This window comes from Notamacropus eugenii, chromosome 6 (assembly GCF_028372415.1).
Source record: "Notamacropus eugenii isolate mMacEug1 chromosome 6, mMacEug1.pri_v2, whole genome shotgun sequence".
Lineage (NCBI taxonomy): Eukaryota > Metazoa > Chordata > Mammalia > Diprotodontia > Macropodidae > Notamacropus > Notamacropus eugenii.
In genome coordinates, this window is record NC_092877.1 from 340,785,082 (window position 1) to 340,803,412 (window position 18,331).

Sequence of the window (18,331 nt, forward strand, 5' to 3'; positions counted from 1 at the left end):
ATTATGAAGTGCAAGATGGATAATTTTGATTACATTAAACTGAAAAGTTTTTGCACAACCAAACCCAATGCAACCAAAATTCGGAAGGATGTAGAAAACTGGGAAAGAATTTTTACAGTTAATGTTAGTGATAAAGGCCTCATTTCTACAATATATAAAGAACTGAGTCAAATGTACAAAAATACAAGTTATTCTCCAATTGATAAATGGTCAAAGGATATGAACAGCCAATTTTCAGAGAAAGAAATTAAAGATATCTATAGTCATATGAAAAAATGCTCTAAATCACTTTTGATTAGAGAGATGCAAATCAAAATAACTCTGAGGTACCACATCACACCTATCAGATTGGCAAACATGCCAGAACAGGATGATGATAAATGTTGGAGAGAATGTGGGAGAGTTGGAACACTAATACATTGTTGGTGGAGCTGTGAGCTCATCCAACCATTCTGGAGAGCAATTTGGAACTATGCCTAAAGGGCTACAAAAATGTGCACACCCTTTGACCCAGCAATACTGCTTCTAGGATTGTATCCCCAAGAGATCATAAAAATGGGAAAGGGTCCACATGTACTTTATAGCAGCACTCCTTGTGGTGGCCAAAAACTGGAAATCAAGGGGATGCCCATCAATTGGGAAATGGCTGAATAAATTATGATATATGAATGTAATGGAATACTATTGTGCTATAAGAAATGATGAACAGGAAGACTTCAGAGAGGCCTGGCAAGACTTATATGATCTGATGCTGAGTGAAAGGAGCAGAACCAGGAGAACTTTGTGCATGGCAACAACCACAGTGTCAAGAGTTTTTTCTGGTAGACTTGTAACTTCATTGCAATGCAAGGACTTAAAAAAAAATTCCCAATGGTCTTCTAAGTCAAAATGCCTTCCACATCAAGAGAAAGAACTATGGAATTCAATCGCAGAATGTAGCAAATCATTTTTGTGTGTGTATGTGTGCATATTGTGATTTGTTTTGTTAGATGATTTCTCCCACCCATTTTAATTATTCAACACAGCGTGACTACAGTGAAAATGTATTTAATAGAAATACATGTGTAGAACCTATACAAAATTGTATGCAGTCTCGGGGAGGGAGGGGGGAAGTAAGGGAGAGGGAAGGGAAAATAAAAATCTAAGCTATATGGTAGTTATTGTAGAACACTGAAAATCAACAAAATTAATTAATTTTTTAAAAAGTACTATCTTGTAACCACAGAATTATCATGTATTGATTCCCAAAGTTACCGTATACAATCCAGAGGTCAAACTATGGACATCAGCTCTCAAAGCTATTTTGCTACAAATATAATAGACCAAAAATCCATCCCTGAGAAACCCCTTCCCCTGGTTTCCAGTAGTGAATGACGCCAGTGACCAAGGTTGTAATTTATAACCTAATTAGAATATCTGCCAGTTAATCCACTACTTTCCTATATAAGCTTTAGCATCATTTCTATTAAGCCGCAAGTTCCTTAAGGAGCTCTACCCACCATATTGGCATTACAAGAAACCCTTGCCCCCTTGATTTAAAGAATACTTGAGTCCATGAATTCATTCTAAACAACCCTTTCCTTTTATCCAGTCCTTGAGGGGTTCCTGAATCTCTTAAACTGCATCAATTCCACTGTCCTTAGATTCACCTTTCTGGAAGAAATATGAGATTGACTAGTAAGCAAATCACCAATACCCACCAGAAACTACAGTACCTCAAGAGTGTGAAGCCAGTGCTGCTGGAAAAAAAAAGGTGACCAGACACCAGCACAGTTAGAAAAGGACCTCATCGTTGGGCACAAATGAGGACTAGGAGCCAGGAGGAGAAAAGGCTCAGAGTTATTTAGACTGCCAGCTAATGGAAATTTTATCAGGGTGGTGAGCTGAACAAGTGGTCTCCCCTCCTCATTTTCCCCACTTTCTCTTGTTTCTATGGTTCTGAGATGAGATGTGAAGGCCCCTCCATTTACTCCTTTTCTACAAGTCATAGGTACATTTGTTTGTCATTCCTCTCCTAGCCTTATCTAAAGATTGGGGAGGGCAACTGGAAAGAAGAAGGCAAAGAGATGACTAGGCCTGAATGCTGCATGTATGAGTGTTAGGCTGGATATCTCTCTTTAATTTGCTTGATCTACAATAAATCATGTGATTAAAAACATGGTAAGTTCCTGCAACTATTGACATACCGAGCAGGGAACTAAGAGAATGGAAACCAGATGGAGTAGGGGCTCATGAACTAGAGATAGCAGAGTTCATACTTTAACATTTTGAGTGATGTTCCAATTTTCTCCTAGACTTACTTCAGGAGTCTTGATAGACATCAAATCTGATGCTTAGCACAGCTTCTTATTCCTTGCTTTGGCAGCTAGGGAATGATCTACGTGTGGGAATATTGAATACTCACTAGTCAACAAGTATTTTTTTTTCTTTTTCTTTTCTGGCGGCAATAGGAGTTAAGTGACTTGCCCAGGGTCATACAGCTAGTAAATGTCTGAGACTGGATTGGAACTCAGGTCTTCCTGACTCCAGGGTCAGTGTTCCATTCACTATACCACCTAGCTGCAGTGGATAGAGCATCAGTGCAGGAGTCAGGAGGACCAGAGTTCAAATCTCATCTCAGACACTTGACACTCACTAGCTGTGCGTCCTTGGGCAAGTCACTTAACCCTAATTGCCTTATCCTGGGTCATTTCCAGTCATTCTGATGAATATCTGGTCACTGGATTCAGATGGCTCTGGAGGAGAAGTGAGACCTGCACAGCCCTCCCTCACTCAAAACAAAGTCAAGTACAAGTCAAGTCATTATTTTTCTGATGGCATGGTCTTCTTCATCCATGAAGAACGAACACATACATAGCCACCCCTTAACAAGTATTTTTTAAGGTCTCTGTAGTTTATTGTATTAGAGCATATTATTACAAGAAAATGGGCCTAAATTTCACAAACTGGTTATCTTAACAAGTATTTATCAAGCACTTACTATGTGCCAATCATGGCATTAAGCTCTCAGTACACAAAGGCAACGGTCTCTGCCCTAAGGAGTGGACAAATCACAATAAGCATACAAGATATATACAGGGTAATTTGGAAATAATCTCAGAGGGCAGGAATGAGCATGAAAACGGACTGGAGAAGGCTTCTAGATGAAGGGAGAATTTGAGCTGAGACTTGGAGGTATCCAGGAGGCAGAGACAAGGAGCGAGAACATGCCAGGTATGGGGAACAGACAGAAAAGAATGCAGGGAGTCAGCAGTACCTTGTTCAAGAACAGCAAGGAGGCCAACATCACTTGATCCTTGAGTATGTGGAAGGGAGTCCTGGAAAGGCAGGAAGGGCTTTAAAAGCCAAACACAACATTTTGTATTTGGTCCTGAAGGTAACAGGAAGGCACTAGATTTCAGATTCGTGTTCTTGGAAGGTTAATTTGATTTTACAATCTGGCTTCTGATCTTATCATTCCACCAGAACCACTCTCTCAAAGTTACTAATTATTTAATTGTCAAATCCAATGGGATTTTCTCAATCTTTATTCTATTCCACCTCTCTGCAGCCTGTGACACTCTTGATCACTTCTTGGTACTCTCCTCTCCCTAGATTTTGGGGACATCACTCTCTCCTGCTTCTTTTCCTGCTCTTTCTCAGTCTCCTTTTCTGGATCCTCCTCCAGATCACCCCATCTAACCAGAGCTGTCCCAAAGGGCTCTGTCTCTGACGCCATTTGTGATCTCATCAGCTTCCATGGATTTGATTACCATCTCTATGCTGATGACCAACCTTGCCTGAAACTTTCTGCTGACTTCTAATCTCACTTCTCCAAATGCCTCTCAGACACCTCAAATTGAATGTTTAGTAGATGTCTTCAATTCAACACGTTCAAAATTAACCTTGCCCCCCCCATACACACACCTTCTCTACTAATGTAAAGGGCAACACCGAACTCCCACACACTCAGATTCACATGATGGGTGTCATCCTTCCTTCTGCACTTCTCAACCCCCTCCCCCAGATCCAATCTGTTGCTGAGGCCTGCTGATTTCACCTTTACAACTTCTCTCAAATCTGTCCCCTTCTCTCCTCTGACACTGCCTCCCTGTTGGGGCAAACTTTCATCACCTAACACCTGAATTATTGCAATAGCCTGCTAGTGAGTCTGCCAGCCTTAAGTCTCTCCCCATTCCATCCTCCTTTCAGCCAATAAAGTGATTTTCCTTACATGCAGGTCTAATCAAGTCACCGACCCACCCCCCAGTCAATATACTCCACTGGCTCCCCGACACCTCCAGGACCAAATATAAAATCCTGTTTGGCATTTCTCCACCAAAGCCTTTAGAGCCCAGATCTCCTCCCCACATCTCCTTCACCTTTCTTCCCATCACACACTCCTCCATCCAGTGACAATGGGATCCTTGGATGTTCCAAGAACAAGAGACTCCTTGCTGGGCACTGGGCATTGTCTCTGGCTGTCTCCTATGCCTAGAAGACTCTGCCTCCTTATCTCCACCACCAGGCTTCCCTGGCTTCGTTCAAGTCCCCACTAAAATCCCACCTTCTACAGGAAACCTTTCTGAAGTCCTCTTAATTCTAGTGCCTTCCCTCCGTTAATTATGAACTTTTTATTCCATATTTATATTGCTCATATGCACATTTGTCCACTTGTTGTCTCCCCCATCAGGTTGTGAGCTCCTTGAGGGCAAAGACTGTCTCTTCCTCAGCACTTAGTATAGTACCTGGCACATAGTAGCCAGTCTGTCAACAAACATTTATCAAGTGTCTACTACGTGCCAGGCATTGTGATACCAAGAAAAGCAAAAGAGTCTCTGGCGCTTCCAGTCAAATGAGGGACAACAATCAAAACTGGTGAGGGAGTGAACAAACACTCGGTGACCCATCAGGCTCTCTTCAATGTCCATCCCGTTACAACTGAGGTAGGGTGGGCTTCAGTTCCAGGGAACCAGTGAGAGCACTTGAAACTCTTCAGCAACATAAAATCAACAGTTTAAGCATCTGCTTAGTGAAAATAATAACCTAATATAGGTTTATACCTGATATAATTCTAAGTGAGGTGCTGCTCTGCCCTGCCCCCTCCAACCCTACCTCACAGTGGCCCTGTCCTGGTATCCTGAGCCTCTACCTCTCCCTCTTAGGGCAGGGTCCCTCGTTACTCCTGGAAAGGGACATTTGGAGAGTGTATAGCTGTGGTTTGTGCTGCAGGCCTCAGGTATAAAAACATTCCAGCTACCTTGGTCTTTGATCAGCTAGCTATACCCTCTGGGGCCAAGCATGACAAAGTGAATCCCATCTCCTGATGATAGCCCCATCCCCCCAAAACAAGATAGCAGCTCTTTATGTCTCCCTAAATCTTTTCTTCTTCAGGACAAACATGCTCAGTTCCTTCAAGGAATTCTCTGACAACATCCTTTCTAGGTCCTTCCCCATCCTAGTAGCTGTTCTCTAGACACTGTCAAGGTTATCAGTGTCCTGAATGGAGCCAGGAGAAGATGCTTCTTTCCCCTCCTCACCCTGCTCCTTTCCAGACTTCAAAACTAGCGCAAGGTATCTTCCCTCTTCCTCCTTTCAGCTCCCTTGGTGTGTCCTCTGCCCCATTAGAATATAAGCTTATTGAGAGTACAGACTTCCTTTCTGTTTGCATTTCCATTCCCACCTCTGGGGCTTAGTAAGAACTTCATAAATGCTTGTTTCCTTCCTGTTCTACAAACAAATTAAAGTTTAACTAAAATTACTTTCCAAAATCAGTTGGCTTGGCCTAGATGTTACCTATACCTGGGTGGTGCTTTAAGGTTGACAATGTCCTTTCTTCATGGCAGCCCTATTTCTCTGATGGCTTGGTCTTCTTCAGCAATGAAGGACGAATACACACACACATGCACACGAGGTAAGTAGCTGCACAGATCATAGGATGGTGGATTCAGAGTTGGAAAGGGTCTCTAAAAATGATCCAGTCCATCAGAGACCATCCTCTGGCCTGTACCCCAATACTCCCACCACCACTACTGTTTTACTTATTTCAGGAAAGCTCAGCCAGGCTTCATTTAACTCTCTACCCTCTGCTATTTCTTCCATATCCTTGTCAACTGTTTTTCCACTATAAAAGCATGCATGTCCTTTCTTCCCCCTCCTGGTTCTAGAACCATGATCAAATCAATTTGTCATTGTTCCTGGATTGGGTGGGTCAATCAACTCCCTTAAGGCCTTATTCACCATCTCACCATCCCAGCAAATTTCCAGATGGAAAAAAAGGCCCTCCCTACTTCCCTATGTAAGTTGACTTCCCTGCTCAAACTTCTTGAGAACTGTCACTGACTTTCCTTTTATATTTATGTCTCCAGAATTTAGAGTTTTGCTCAGTACTTGACACATAGTGAGCACTTAATAAATGCCTTTTCATTCCTTCCTTCATTGTTTCTTTCTTCTTCTTTTTTTTTAAAGATATCCCTGGCCTTGATAGATTGAGCTGGAATTTTTACCCAGACCTTTTGAATCAAAATCCAGGGCAGTTCCCATTTTACTATCTTGTCTCTAAACTCACATCTTTAAGGAAATCATTTCCTGATGAGTCAGTCTCCATTCTGGTCTTCTCTTCATTACTTAAATGTTTCATTTATTAGGAATATTAGCTGATAGTCAGATACACTTTGAAGTCTACTAAAACCTTATTTGGGGTCACCTATGAGTGAAGTGTTATTGGTATTATTCCCTTTTTACAGATGATAGGATCATAGATTGAGAGCTGGAAGATATGTTTCATCTGTTGTATAAGACAATTAAAATCATTGTGATTACATTATTTTCCAAATAAACACACAAAATGCAAGTTAAAACCCATCAGTGGTCAAGTCTGCCAACAGGTCTTAACAAGGAAGCGTTGGCAGGCGAGTGTGTCACACATTGTGAGGAAGTTCAGCTTTCTCACTGGGAATATGTGCATGTAATGACTTGTTTACAACATGATACTATAGTTTACATGAGGTATTATTGCTTCATCAAAATTTCAATGCAGAAAAACACACAATTTTATAATAAATTATTAAATTTAAGATGTCATTTTAAAAAATTTATATATTTCTTGAAATGATGCAAATTTCCCAAAAAAAACATTAAATGTTTAAAAGGAAAAAGGTAGATTTCTGGGGGGAATGGGGAGTGCTGAGTAATTTTTTTTTCAAAGGGGGTAGGCCAAATAAGTCTAGGAACCTCTGATCTAACCCAGTCCCCTTCATTTACTGATAAGAAAACTGTGGTCCAGGGGGTTAAGTAGCTGAGGCATGTCCCATCTGTATACGGAGGTAGATCTGAAACCAGCTTTCTATAGGACTGTCAGCACAAAGCAATGGGTCATTTTACATCCCATCACTTCCCACACAAAAACCCACCCATCACCCCTTATTTCATACAGTCCTGAAAAAGCTCTGCATAGATCAAATGTATATCAATAGAAGCATTTACACTGCCCTAATAAGGCTTTTTTTTTTAATAGAAGCTTAGAATGAATCCTACTGAAAGGCAAAGAATCCTTCTGCAAAACCATTAATCCTGCCTTTGGGTATCTTTTACTTGTGTACTTGATCAGCTTGGCTTGGACTGAAGTGCATCTTGATTTGCTCTACTAATTGTTCTCTCGTGTTCTTTTGTCGCTCTTTTAAATTTCCCTATTTCTGTTGAGTGAAGGATCTTTCCAGGCTGGCCACCTAATTGAGTATTCACTCTCCTATGTATTCAAGCAATAGCTAAGTCTTGCCAATTCCACCCACAGCCTAATAAATAATTTCAGACCCTGGGGGCAAATGCAAGTGGAGGTTAGGGTAGGGTACAGAAAATACCCTGGTGGTGCAGTAACTCACAGAGAGGCACAGCCCATTTCCCAGGATTCATACTTCCTATGGCCCTGGATCTGCCAAGCTGATGAGAGCAATAGGAGGAGGGGAAGAGGAGTGAACAAGAATGGTGGGAGAGGTGTGTCTGAAATATGGTGTGATGGTGATAGGAACCTCAGGAAGAGAAACTGGAGCCTGGTGAGGGATCGGAGGTCAGTCTTGGGTGTGGGTGTGTTTGTGTTCTGGAGCAGGCAGAGGCCCTGTCCCCGTGGGAGTGTCCTGGGTTACAGCTCTAGACAACCCACCCTAGTTATAGCCCTGTTTCTACCTCCACAACCTTTAACAGGTCTCCTTGCCTTCAACCAACCTCTGTCCTCTGTAATTCATCCTCCACAACCTTTAACAGGTCTCCTTGCCTTCAACCAACCTCTGTCCTCTGTAATTCATCCTCCACAAAGTTAGAGTTTCCTAAAGCATAGATCTGACCGTGTCATTTCTGCTAAACTGAAATTAAGGTCTCCTACAATCTGGCTCCAGCCCTCTTTCATGTTACTCTCATTTTCACTCTCTGTATTCTAGCCACAGTGGACTTTGAGCTTTTCTCCCAACACTCATCTCGATAAAGATTCCTGGGTACTTACTACGTGCCAGGTCCTGAGTTAGGTGTCACAGGAGGACACAAAGCTGAGAAAGTCAGGGTTCCCGCCTCCAAAAAGCTCACACTCTAGGAGAATATCAAGGGGTGGGTTTAGAATTGACAGGTATCTGAATAATAATGACAGTGATGATGGTATTATGATAAGCAACATATCCCTAGGGCTCCAGAGTTTGCAAAATACTTTCCATTCATTATCTCATTTGACCAGCTCAGAACAACCCTGCAAAGTAGTTACTAAAGGTATTATCACCCCCATTTTAAATATGAGGGAAATGAGGCTAGGGAGGTTGTGACCAGCCCAGGGCCACATAGCTAAAAAGTTAGCAGGGACAGGATTGTCTCCAGATATAACAGCGTCTCTTTTACACCCCATGAAGAGTGGATTAGGATGGAGACTAGAAAACTTGCTGGTGTTTCAGAAGGTTAGCTGAGGCTCACTGATGGGGAATGCAAGAAAAACTGATTATCCACTAGAAAAACATTCACTTAGTGCTTGCTAACCATGATTGGCATTGGTGGAGATTGATAAAAGAATCAGTAAGGCCCAGAGAACAGTTCCTCCTGCTATAGCTCTCTAGATAAAGGGTGGCCTTCAGTTTCTACTCCTATCATCAGTTTGACACTTGAAGCAGAGGAATGTCAGTGAAGGCTGCCCTCTCAAATGGCTCCAGCAGACACTGCCCATGTGCTGACTCCCATTGGGCATCTTCTACTAGCAAAATACCATAAGAAGAGATGAATAGCAAGATTTTCTACCATCTAAGATTCAAACGTGTCAATTTTGGTAGAACATCTTTTCCTTCTACTTTAGGGAAAAAAAGTTTGTTTAGTATCAAGATTATTTGATTGTTCAGTGTTTGAAAGAATTAATTTTTAAATATCTCCGTTGTTCTACCCCACCTCCCCATCCTCCTTGGGAGTTCATTTATGACTTCTTTGATTTTTCCTTCTGAGATTGGGTTGTTTAGATTCTCTGTTGTTTATGTTATTAATTTGGGCACTTTATATTTTAAATTTTCAATGGGAATAATTGAGTATAGCAACCCAATTTAAAAATTTCCTCTCCCTCCAAAGTGAATTCCCCTTTCTCATTTTTAACTTAATAATTTAGTTTTTTTCTTATTAAAATCAAATTAGCAAACATATTACTGATTTTGCTATACTTTTAAAAATAGTACTTGGTTTTGCTTATCAGTTCAATAGTCTTTCTTTAAAATTTTATATTATTTTCTTTTTTCATAATTAAAATATATTTCATAAGCATTTATAATCTAAGATTCTCATTACCCCCTCCAAATGAGCCCCCAAAAAAGAAAGATGGAACTCTCATTACAAACATATATAGTACAGCAAAAAAAAAAAAAATTCCCACATTGGACTTGTCAAAAAACATATGTCTCTTTCTGCATTTTAAGTTCATCATCTCTCTGGCAGGTGGTGAGTGACATGTTTTATTTTTAGTCTTCTGGACCAATGGTTTACCATTTCATTGATCAGAGTACTAAAGTCTTCCAAAGTTCTTTTTCTCTATAATGTTTTATCATTATACTTTGTTCTCCTAGTTCTGTTCACTTCACTCTGCATCAGTTCATAGAGGTCTTCCTGTTTTCCTCTCAAACTGTCCATTTCATCATTTCTTATGGCATATTAACACTCTAATATTTTCATTATATCAATTTATTTACTATTGTACAACAGGACACCTTATTTAGTTTCCTTTTTTTTTTTTTTTTTAGTACTATGGAAAGAGACTCTATAAATATTTTTGTACATTTTGGTCTTCTTTTCCTCTTTCAGTGATCTCTTTGGGATATAGCTCTAGTATTAAGCACAATTCCAAATTGTTTTCCAGAATGGCAAGACCCATTCACAGCTCCACTGATAATGTACTAGTGTTCCCTCATTGCCTCTCCAACATTGGCCATTTTTCTCTTTCACCATCTTTGTCAGTCTAATGAATATGCAGTGGAACCACAAAGTTGCTTTAATTTTCATTAGTGATTTAGAGAATTTTAAAAGTAAGGTTGTCAATAGCTTAGATTTCTTTCTTTAAAAATTTCCTGTTCATAGCATTGGTCATTTTTTGATTTGTTGATGTTCAGTCATTTTAGGTGGTGTTCAAGTCTTTGTGACTCCACTTGGGATTTTCTTGGCAAAAATACAGGAGTAGTTTGCCATTTCCTTCTCTAATTTATTGATTGGGAAATGGTTTATAAATTTGAATCATTTCCACAAATATCTTGGATATGAGACACATCGGTTTATCACAAAGATTTTTTTTTCACTTGTTTTCCTTCTAATTTTAATAATTTTAGATTTGTTTGTGAAAATCCTTTTTCACTTTAAATACTCTAAATTGCATATTTTATCTTGTTTGATTTTCTCTGTTTTTTGTTTAGTCATTAACTCTTCCCCTGTTCATAGAACTAAAAGGTAAATTTTTTTCCTTGCTCCTCTAATTTATGATGTTATTTTTTATGTTTAAGACATTTACCTCCAACTCATTTGGAGTTTATCTTGGAATGGTACAACAGGTTGATCGAAACCTAATTTCTGTCATACTACTGCCCAGTTTTCTTAGTGATTTTTGTGAAATAATGCATCCTTCCCCAATGGGGTCTTTGAGTTTATCAAACACTATGTTACTGTGTGTTTGTTTCTGTATGTTGTGAAGCTAATTTCTTCTGTTGATTCTTAAAAACCAGTACCATATTGTTTTTAATGATCACTGCGCTGTTAGTACAATTTGAGATCAAGTACTGAAAGACCCTTTTCCTTCTCATTTATTTTTTCATTATTACCCTTGAGATTTCTTGACTTGAATTTTATATTACCAAATATTACCTTGGTAGTTTGATTGGTACAGTATTGAATAAATAATTTAATTTAGGTAGGATTGTCATTTTAAATTTATTGCCTTGACCTGTCCCTGAGCAATTAATGTTTCTCCAATTATTTAGGTGCATCGTTATTCTGCACAGGGTTGTCATACTTGGATTGATGTAGTCCCTATATATATATATCTTTACAGATATACTCCCAAATACTTTATAGCTTCTACAATTATTTTCAATGGAATTTCTCTTTCTAGCTCTTCCTACTGGATTTTGTTAGCAATATATAGGAATGCTAATTGCGTATGTGCATTTTTGTGTATGTATTTTATATCCTGCAACTTTGCTAAATTTATTAATCATTTTAATTAATTATTTGGTTTAGAATTTTCTGATTAACTCATCATATGAACTACAAAAACAGTAAATTTGCGTCCTTTTTACCTATGTTTATTCACTAAATTCCTTTCTTGCCTTTACTGCTACAGTTAGAATTTCTAACACTGTGTTAAGAAGTAATAGTGATAATGGGCATCCTTGCTTTAACCTTGATCTTTTGGAAGACCTCTAACTTTTTCTCTTCACACATATTTTTTGTTCTTGGACTTAAGATATTATATACTATATTAAGAAAGGGTCCATTTATTACTATGCTAAGATTTTTAATAGAAATAAGTATTGGATTTTGTCAAAAGCCCTGTCAGTATCTATTAATACAATCGTGGTTTTATGATATATTACATGATTTATTATTGTACAAGTTGTCCCAAAAGTCTTAGTTCTGTTTTAAGCTTTAACAGCGCTGTATTTACATTCTTATGTTGAAACAATCCTGCATTTCTTGTATAAGCTCAACCTAGCCATAATGTATAATTTCTTTCTAATATGTTATTGTAGCCTACTTTCTAATGTTTTATTTTACATTTCTGTGTCAATGTTCATTAGGAATATTGGTATGTAGGTTTCTTTCTTGCTTTGTCTCTCCATTATATTGATATCAAGATTATATTTGTAACATCAAAAGAGATTAAAGAGGTGCCTTTTTTTCTTGTTGCACACAATTTATAATATTGGAATAGTTCTTAGAATGTTTGATAAAATCCATTTGTAAATCCATAGTCCTAAAGTTTTTTTCTTTAAGAGTGAATTTATGGCTTGTTCAATCTATTTTGTTTTGAATATTGGATTGTTTAAATAATTTATTTCAGCTTTTGAAAATCTGGCCATTTAATGTTTTGTAAGTATTCATTAAGTTCTCCTAGTTATCAGTTTTGTTAGTGTATATAATTGGACATAGATTTTTTAAAAAATAATTTCCTTTATTTCTTCTTCAGTTACTGCAAGTTCTTTTTTCATTTTTGATCTGAACTGTTTGGTTTTCTTTTCTCTTAAGAAAATCATATTAGCAAACTAATTTTATTAGTTGTCCCCCAAAACAGCTATCTCCTAGTTTTATTTACAAATTCAATCATTTTTTGCTTTCAATTTTGTTACTCTTCTTTAATTTTCAGAATTTCTACTTTATTAATTAGTTAAGTTTTGCTTGTTGCTTACCCTATTCATTGATTCTTCTTTTTGTTAATAAAAGTTTCTAGCAATATAAAAGTTCCCCTTAATTCCTCTTTAGCTGCATTTCATAAGTTTTGGTATGTTGTGTCAATAGTTATAGCTAATAAACATTTATTAAATGCTTACTATGGTTCAATAATAAGAACAAAAAACCTTCCTAAACCTATCCATCCTTTTCAAAGGAACTAAATGGCATAGTGGATAGGGCACTGGGCTTACAATCAGAAAGAGTCCTCTTCATGAGTTCAAATCACTTTCAGACATTTACTAGCTGTGTGATCTGTGATCGTGGGCAAGTCATGCAACCCTGTTTGCCTCAGTTCCTCATCAGTAAAATGAGCTGAGGAAGGAAAAGGCAAGCTACTTCTGTGCTTATCTTTGTCAAAAAAAACAAACAAACAAACAAACAAACCAAAATGGGGTCAAGAAGAGTCACATGCAACTGAAAAAACATGCAGTGTTGCAGTGGAAACACAAATACAAAAAAAAATACAGAGCCTGCTCTCAAGAAGGTTACAGTCTAATGGAAGAACACAGCACACAAAAGGAAGCTGAAAAGGGGAGTGGGGGAGGTACCAGATATAGGGGGACAGTTAAGACATCAGTCAGAAAAGTCCCAAAATCAGTGAAGCCAGGTGAGAAATAAAGAGATGGCATAAGTGGAGCTCTCTCCTTAGGGAAGAAGAGAGTTGCAAGGCTGAGGAGATCTTACAGGATGATGAGGAGCTTCTTGGGGTTGATGAGATTCAACAGTATGATGAGGCTATCCCAATAATGAGCTTCCTGGGGTGGAGGAGTACTCAGTGACAAGTCCCAAGGTTAATGCAGTCAGTTGAGAATTGAGGAAGGTCATTATTGTCATTTTCTTTGATCAAATTTTCTATTGTACCTAAAATTTGTTCTTTTAATCCACAAGTTCTTTAGAATTATGCTATTTAGTCTCCTATTACTTTTAAATTCTTTCTTTAAGGGCTCATTAATGGAATAAAGCTTGTATTGAATTATGATCAATAAATAGAGTTAATTCTTGTCATTCTTGGGTGTTAATGTTCTACTAAGTCACTATGAACACTGAATAGCAAATATTGATACTGAATCATTGCTCCTAGAGGAAATAGAGGCTTAGGTTCCCATAAGGTTCAGGTCACACTTTCATCAGCCCATCAATATATAACTTTGTTTTATGTGCATTTTTCTTTAAAGACATTTAATATATATTCTTCCAAATAAATAATTTTATGTGAATTTCCTCTTTCTTTTTTCCTAGATGTACCATTTTGTTGCTTTATTCACATTGAACTAACCACCAACAGCACTATAACTCATGCCTAAACAAAGCTTAAGCTTAACTAATGCATATTTTCTCTGTATGGCCCATCGAAGCCTTCTTATAATTAGAAACCTTAGACAGCACTTCAGTGTTGGGGGACAGCTCTGGACCGGGGTCCCCCGTGAGGACCGTGAGACGCCTGAGGGTCCGAACCTGCTTACGTGGCAGGCTAGCTGGTCTAGCAAGCCACGAGGTACTGGGATGGCCCTGGTAACAGGCTGGCTCCACCCACGGGGAGGCACTTGGGAGGAGCTCGCCCGCCCATGGGAGGTACGGAGGAGGAGACAAGGGATAATAAAAGGGGATGACCATGAGAGCTGGAGAGAGAGAAATGGAATAAAGCTTGCTGGCTGCAACTTCTTTCGGGTGCTCTGCCTGTTTATTCCCCTTCCCCAACAGGGAGAGGGAATTCCCTCCCCCGAACCAGGAGGAGGGCCGGAGACGTCTGAGGACCGGGGATAGGTAAGTAGAAGGTGAAGGCCCGGGAGTCGCCCCGGGCACTTCAGTCCATTTTAAACATTTAAATCATTGATAAAAAGCACAAAAATGAGGAAAAACATGGCACTAAATAGACTGAAAAGGACACTTGCTTACAGAAACAATGGCAGAATGTCACCTTGCTTGACCTCATCTTAGAATGTGCATTTTGGGTGACTCAAATTTTTTGCAGCTCTGCCCATGTCCATGAATGACTGAGAATGCTCATTGTTTTGGGGGTTATAAATAACTTCCAAGGAATAGACAAAATTTGCAAGTACAAAATTTGCAAATAATTAGGATTGACTGCAATGTGTTTAGCATTTCTACTTTGATGGGTCTTTATGACCTAATACATGGTCAATTTTTGTAAAGGTTCTATGCTCAGCTGAGAGTGTGTAAATTCCATTATATTTCCATTCAAAATTCCATTCATTCTATTAATCTAGCATTTCTAATTTTTATAAAGTTCTAGTCAGGTCCTTGACTTCTTTGTTATTTGTCTTTTAGTTATATTTGTCTAGATCTGAAAAGGGTACATTAAGTTCCTCCACCATTATAGTTTTACTATATATTTTTCCCTCCAGGCACCTGAACATTTTTTTTTTTATTTGAACTTGTAGAGTTGCTGTTCTCTTTGGAATTTATCCCCTGGTCATTTCTCAAATCAGGGTATTTCTTCATCTCATTTGGAATTTTCCTTGGTTTACTCATCCCTTAGTAGCCTTATCACCTAATCTGGGGTAGGGGAGCTAGCACTACAACTGGGTCAAGCGCTACAACTGAATGTTGTGGGCAGGGCCTGCCTGGTCCTAAGTATGGTAGCCAAAGCTAAGCCTCCCCTGTAAGGGACCCTGTTTCAATACTGAACTCTGCCATAGGGCTCCTGGACCTCTTCCTCCATGTAGCTTTGCCCAGGGTCCTTACTGCTCTGCTTCTGGGCTCCTTCTAGGGGTTGGGCTTTCCCCATGGGCTTCAGAGATGTCTTGGGCTGGTCTTTGTTTTTTGTCACTCTTCTATACTGGGTTCAGGCACCATGGCAAAACTTGTTCATGTCTAGAGCTCTTCCCTTGACTATTAGCTTTGGAGATCTCTCACCCTCCCACCCCCAAAGGTAGCCGTTTCCTGTGCTTTCCATCTACCCCCAGATATGCTTGTCTGTCTATAGGAGAGGTCTCTGAACTAGGTAGTGTACAAGTGATTGTTTTCTTATTTCTTTGTAGACTGATACATTTCTAAATCCCCCTGGGGCATCTGAAGATGACATGGAATCCTCTATATCCTCCCACATCTCTTCTATAATCTTCTTTCCAAAAATTTCCAAATGTCTCCTTTAATGCTACTGATTGATTGGTTTTCTAATTGCATATGTAATTTTTCACCAGCTCTGTCATTCTTGTTAATTTAAGTAAACAAACTGTGTGGTGGTGTGGGAGAATTTGGAGTGGGAGGGTCTCAGTTCAAGTTTCAGTTTAGGTAGTACCAACTACATGACTTCGGGCAAGCTCTCTGGGGTTTAAGCTGTATCTGTAAAATAAAAGGGGATGGGCCGGATACCCTCCAAACGCCTATCTCACTCTGAAATCTATGATTCTCTGATCTGTGACTTTTGAGGAATGAATACTCCCTCCACCAACACAGAGCACAACCTCCTTTGTTCCATGCCAGTGATTCAGTGATCAGTTAAGTCCACAAACATTTATAAGCATTACTATGTTTCAGGCACTGAGCTGCTTGCTGAGGATACAAAGTCAGCACAGTCCAAGGGGAAGAGGCAGCTGTGGAGTCAGAGTTACCATCCTGCCTGGGTGAGCTCTGGCTCTTGCATTGGTGGATGGGGGTGTTCTAGATCTTACATCTCTGCCCTGAGGGAGCTTACAATATACTAGGGGAGACAAGATGTATACTTATAATTATGCACATAATATACACAAATGGGTACAACAACATGGTCATGGATGGGAAGGCCCTAGCAGCCTGGGGGATCTGGAAAGCTTTCAGATTTCCCTCCTTTCCCAACATCTCCTGCACTGTCATGCTGTCTCCATCCTTTCCTTCCCTCTACCAACCCTTTCCCTTACCCTCACCTACTTTATTAGAATAATTGATGGATTTGAAATCAAAGGACCACAGTTTGAATTTTGGCTTGGTCACTATTACTCAACGTCAATGAACCACCTTTGCAATCTTGGACAATGACAGCTGGCATTCAATTAGCCTTGAAGTTTTGCATTTTACATGTCATTTCAACTGCTCATTTGATAAGTCATTTAACTCCTCTGGGACTGAGTTTCTTCATTCATAAAGTGAGATGAAATCAAAGGTTCCTTCCAGTTATAAGTCTATGATACCAAGCTGTTGACTCCATCAAAAGTACAGCACATACTCACCTGCAGGTGAGTCCTGAATATTTAATAACTTGCAAATTAATAAATAAGAATTAAAAAGAGAATCAAGCTACAAATTTAGCTATTAGAAGGAAAAGAATTACCTTATTTTTCTCTAATTTCAGTTTCTATTCTTTTTCTATTTAGGTTTCTGAGACAATTAAATGATTTTCAACAGGTTTGGGGTAGGGGGGAAGGTGGACCATGTTGTCCTGCAGTTTCACTGATGTGTGGTCTTAGCACGCACAGATAGCAACTGTTCTGAAAATTATAGTCCAAGACAGGCACAATGATCCGGTGAATAGAAAGCTGGCCGCAGGACCCAGAAGATCGGACTCATGTGTACTGGCATCCTGGCTACATGATTCTAGGCAAGTCACTTAACCACTCTTGTCCCTAGGCAATTCTCAACCCAGAATTACAAAGTTATGAATCAGTATCAACACCTTTACCTATTACCTATTTGGCTTCATGGTTGCAGGTTTTAGGAAACCTCTATGAAAATCAATTTCACACTTGTCAACTTTGTGAAAAGCTTCAACTGAATTGTCCCCCCAAAATAAAAAAAAAACCCAAACACAAATGGTGACAAAAATAACAAAATGTATTAAATGAAAAAAACCCCACAAAACCAGCAGTCCCACTGGACTATCCTGATAAGACTGAAGGGAGGTCTTGTATGTATCAACTGATTGAAGACTGAAGTCAGGTAGGGCATGAAGGAGGAGGAGTGGCCCGAGCTGGTCAAAGAGAGCATCTAACAATGGATTCTAAAGTCTCTGAGTCTCACATGAAGCATTCCTAAGCTAGTCCGGCCTTTGTTGCCTTCCTCTCCTCTAAACTATGGTAATTCTCCATCAATGGACAATAGGAGTTTTTGGGTGGAAAGTAACTTAAGAGTTCATCTAGTCCAAATCCTAGTCTGACAGAGAAAGAAATTGATGCCCAGAGAGGTTTAAGTAACTTACCAAATATTTCACAGGCAGCAAGTGCTCAAGCCAATTCTGTGTTTCTACACTCTCCACTAATTATTTTGCTCCAAAGCTTCTTGAAGGATCATAAAGTGGGAGCTAGAAGGCACCATAGGAGTCACCAGTCCAGCCCCTCTTTTGAGGGAACCGAGATTTCCATAGACAATTGACTTCCTCAAGGTCATGCTGACAGAGATTTGGCTGGAATGGGATTCAAACTCAGGTGGATGGATGATGCTCAGGCCAACACCCTTCCAATGCACCAGGCTGCCT